Source organism: Hoplias malabaricus, unplaced genomic scaffold, assembly GCF_029633855.1.
Source record: "Hoplias malabaricus isolate fHopMal1 unplaced genomic scaffold, fHopMal1.hap1 H_1, whole genome shotgun sequence".
NCBI lineage: Eukaryota > Metazoa > Chordata > Actinopteri > Characiformes > Erythrinidae > Hoplias > Hoplias malabaricus.
The window spans coordinates 2737887-2742886 of record NW_027101324.1 but is presented as its reverse complement, the minus strand read 5'-3'; positions in this window follow the sequence as shown (position 1 = coordinate 2742886).

The window sequence follows — 5000 nt, the reverse complement described above, 5'->3', positions numbered from 1 at the left end:
CTGGGTCTCTGGGTCCCTGGGGCTCTGGGTCTCCGGGGCTCTGGGTCCCTGGGACTCTGGGGCTCTGGGTCTCTGGGTCCCCGGGGCTCTGGGGCTCTGGGTCCCCGGGGCTCTGGGGCTCTGGGGCTCTGGGACTCTGGGGCTCTGGGTCCCTGGGGCTCTGGGGCTCTGGGGCTCTGGGTCCCTGGGACTCTGGGGCTCTGGGTCTCTGGGTCCCCGGGCTCTGGGGCTCTGGGTCCCCGGGGCTCTGGGGCTCTGGGTCTCTGGGTCTCTGGGGCTCTGGGTCTCTGGGGCTCTGGGGCTCTGGGTCTCTGGGGCTCTGGGGCTCTGGGTCTCTGGGTCCCCGGGGCTCTGGGTCTCTGGGTCCCCGGGGCTCTGGGGCTCTGGGTCCCCGGGGCTCTGGGGCTCTGGGGCTCTGGGTCCCCGGGGCTCTGGGGCTCTGGGTCCCCGGGGCTCTGGGGCTCTGGGGCTCTGGGACTCTGGGGCTCTGGGTCCCTGGGGCTCTGGGGCTCTGGGGCTCTGGGTCCCTGGGACTCTGGGGCTCTGGGTCTCTGGGTCCCCGGGCTCTGGGGCTCTGGGTCCCCGGGGCTCTGGGGCTCTGGGTCTCTGGGTCTCTGGGGCTCTGGGTCTCTGGGGCTCTGGGGCTCTGGGTCTCTGGGTCTCTGGGGCTCTGGGGCTCTGGGTCTCTGGGTCCCCGGGGCTCTGGGTCTCTGGGTCCCCGGGGCTCTGGGGCTCTGGGTCCCCGGGGCTCTGGGTCTCTGGGTCTCTGGGTCTCTGGGACTCTGGGCCTCTGGGTCTCTGGGCCTCTGGGCCTCTGGGCCTCTGGGGCTCTGGGGCTCTGGGGCTCTGGGTCTCTGGGTCCCCGGGGCTCTGGGGCTCTGGGTCCCCGGGGCTCTGGGGCTCTGGGTCCCTGGGACTCTGGGGCTCTGGGGCTCTGGGGCTCTGGGTCTCCGGGTCTCTGGGTCCCCGGGGCTCTGGGTCTCTGGGTCTCTGGGTCTCTGGGCCTCTGGGAGCCTGGGTCTCTGGGTCTCTGGGTCCCTGGGTCCCTGGGGCTCTGGGGCTCTGGGGCTCTGGGTCTCTGGGACTCTGGGCCTCTGGGTCTCTGGGCCTCTGGGCCTCTGGGCCTCTGGGTCTCTGGGAGCCTGGGCCTCTGGTAGCCTGGGTCTCTGGGCCTCTGGGTCTCTGGGCCTCTGGGCCTCTGGTAGCCTGGGCCTCTGGTAGCCTGGGCCTCTGGGCCTCTGGGAGCCTGGGCCTCTGGGCCTCTGGGAGCCAAAAGGAAGCTCCGGAGCTTAGGCGGCGGAGAGGTTGTTTGAATAAGGCCCGTTCAGGGAACCAGGGCGTTGGGTTTAATTAGGCCCCGGAGGTAGGCCCCGGTGGTAAACTCCGGGGCAAGCCTTATCAGAGGCCCAGGATGAGGTGTTCTTAATGTATTGGCTGATAGGGAGCCCCGGAGGTAGGGGACCCTTGGTGAAATTCATGCCGGGTTAGGGGACCAGGGCGTTGGGGTGAATAAGCCCCTGGAGGTAGGCACCGGTGGTAAGCTCCGGGGCAAGCCTAATCAGAGGCCCAGGATGAGGGTGTAATGAACTGGACAACCATCCCACTTCCCATGTATTGTACAGCAATTGGGCAACCATCCCACTTTCAATATATTGTGCGGCGTTTTGTCTCCCAGGTCCACCAGTGGGCAGAATGAACTTTGAGATTTGACGGAGGGTCCTTCCAATACATTATACAGCAATTGGGCAACCATCCCACTTCCAATATATTGTACAGCGATTGCGCAACCGTCCCACTTCCAATATATTGCGCGTCGTTTTGTCTCCCAGGTCCACCAGTGGGCAGGATGAACTTGCAATATATTATACAGCAATTGGGCAACCATCCCACTTCCAATATATTGTACAGCAATTGGGCAACCATCCCACTTCCAATATATTGTACAGCGATTGCTCAACCGTCCCACTTCCAATATATTGCGCGCCGTTTTGGCACCCAGGTCCACCAGTGGGCAGGATGAACTTGCAATATATTATACAGCAATTGGGCAACCATCCCACTTCCAATATATTGTACAGCGATTGCGCAACCGTCCCACTTCCAATATATTGCGCGCCGTTTTGGCTCCCAGGTCCACCAGTGGGCAGGATGAACTTGCAATATATTATACAGCAATTGGGCAACCATCCCACTTCCAATATATTTTAAGGTTCCAGGTCTACCAGTGGGCATCTTTTTTGACGGGGCAGGCTGATTGGTTTAGTCCGAGGGCGGGGGCTTAAGTGTGGGCCAGATAGGTTCGACCGGTGCGCCGGGTCCCTGGGGCTCTGGGTCTCTGGGTCTCTGGGTCCCTGGGTCCCTGGGTCCCTGGGGCTCTGGGGCTCTGGGTCTCTGGGTCCCTGGGTCCCTGGGTCCCTGGGTCCCTGGGGCTCTGGGTCTCTGGGTCCCTGGGACTCTGGGTCCCTGGGGCTCTGGGGCTCTGGGTCCCTGGGTCCCTGGGTCCCTGGGTCCCTGGGACTCTGGGGCTCTGGGGCTCTGGGGCTCTGGGGCTCTGGGTCCCTGGGGCTCTGGGTCTCTGGGTCCCTGGGTCCCTGGGTCCCTGGGGCTCTGGGTCCCTGGGGCTCTGGGTCCCTGGGACTCTGGGACTCTGGGTCCCTGGGTCTCTGGGTCCCTGGGACTCTGGGTCCCTGGGACTCTGGGTCCCTGGGTCCTTGGGGCTCTGGGTCCCTGGGACTCTGGGGCTCTGGGGCTCTGGGGCTCTGGGTCTCTGGGTCCCTGGGGCTCTGGGGCTCTGGGGCTCTGGGTCTCTGGGTCCCTGGGACTCTGGGGCTCTGGGGCTCTGGGTCCCTGGGGCTCTGGGTCTCTGGGTCCCTGGGACTCTGGGTCTCTGGGTCCCTGGGACTCTGGGGCTCTGGGTCCCTGGGGCTCTGGGTCCCTGTGGCTCTGGGGCTCTGGGGCTCTGGGGCTCTGGGACTCTGGGGCTCTGGGGCTCTGGGTCCCTGGGACTCTGGGTCCCTGGGACTCTGGGGCTCTGGGTCCCTGGGGCTCTGGGACTCTGGGGCTCTGGGACTCTGGGGCTCTGGGACTCTGGGGCTCTGGGGCTCTGGGTCCCTGGGTCCCTGGGCTCTGGGGCTCTGGGTCTCTGGGTCCCTGGGACTCTGGGGCTCTGGGTCCCTGGGGCTCTGGGTCTCTGGGTCCCTGGGACTCTGGGGCTCTGGGTCCCTGGGGCTCTGGGACTCTGGGGCTCTGGGTCTCTGGGTCTCTGGGGCTCTGGGTCTCTGAGGCTCTGGGGCTCTGGGTCCCTGGGTCCCTGGGGCTCTGGGGCTCTGGGTCCCTGGGACTCTGGGTCTCTGGGTCCCTGGGGCTCTGGGGCTCTGGGACTCTGGGGCTCTGGGGCTCTGGGTCCCTGGGGCTCTGGGGCTCTGGGTCCCTGGGACTCTGGGGCTCTGGGGCTCTGGGTCTCTGGGTCCCTGGGACTCTGGGGCTCTGGGACTCTGGGGCTCTGGGGCTCTGGGTCCCTGGGTCCCTGGGGCTCTGGGGCTCTGGGTCCCTGGGACTCTGGGGCTCTGGGTCCCTGGGGCTCTGGGTCTCTGGGTCTCTGGGTCCCTGGGACTCTGGGGCTCTGGTTCCCTGGGGCTCTGGGGCTCTGGGTCTCTGGGGCTCTGGGGCTCTGGGTCTCTGGGTCCCTGGGGCTCTGGGACTCTGGGTCCCTGGGACTCTGGGGCTCTGGGGCTCTGGGACTCTGGGGCACTGGGGCTCTGGGACTCTGGGGCTCTGGGGCTCTGGGGCTCTGGGTCTCTGGGTCCCTGGGGCTCTTGGGCTCTGGGGCTCTGGGACTCTGGGGCTCTGGGTCCCTGGGTCTCTGGGGCTCTGGGGCTCTGGGGCTCTGGGACTCTGGGACTCTGGGGCTCTGGGGCTCTGGGGCTCTGGGTCCCTGGGGCTCTGGGTCTCTGGGTCCCTGGGGCTCTGGGTCTCTGGGTCCCTGGGGCTCTGGGTCTCTGGGTCCCTGGGACTCTTGGTCCCTGGGACTCTGGGGCTCTGGGGCTCTGGTGCTCTGGGACTCTGGGGCTCTGGGGCTCTGGGGCTCTGGGTCCCTGGGGCTCTGGGTCTCTGGGTCTCTGGGTCCCTGGGACTCTGGGTCCCTGGGACTCTGGGTCCCTGGGGCTCTGGGTCTCTTGGTCCCTGGGACTCTGGGTCCCTGGGACTCTGGGTCCCTGGGACTCTGGGACTCTGGGTCCCTGGGACTCTGGGGCTCTTGGGCTCTGGGGCTCTGGGGCTCTGGGTCTCTGGGTCCCTGGGGCTCTGGGACTCTGGGACTCTGGGACTCTGGGACTCTGCAGAGATCCAGAGGCTTATGGGAGTCTTAGCACCAGTGGTAGGCTCCGGGGCAAGCCTTATCACAGCCCAGCTCCCTTCTGGGAGCCTGGGGCTCTGGGTAAGATATAATTTGCAATTGTGATCCCAATTGCAATATATTTGACACAAGTCAAATATATGTGAATTGGGATCCCAATTGCAATATATTTGACTTGTGTCAAATATATGTGAATTGGGATCCCATTTGCAATATATTTGACTTGTGTCAAATATATGTGAATCGGGATCCCAAATGCAATATATTTGACTTGTGTCAAATATATGTGAATTGGGATCCCAATTGCAATATATTTGACTTGTGTCAAATATATGTGAATCGGGATCCCAATTGCAATATATTTGACACAAGTCAAATATATGTGAATTGGGATCCCAATTGCAATATATTTGACTTGTGTCAAATATATGTGAATTGGGATCCCATTTGCAATATATTTGACTTGTGTCAAATATATGTGAATCGGGATCCCAATTGCAATATATTTGACTTGTGTCAAATATATGTGAATTGGGATCCCAATTGCAATATATTTGACTTGTGTCAAATATATGTGAATTGGGATCCCAATTGTAATATATTTGACTTGTGTCAAATATATGTGAATTGGGATCCCAATTGCAAT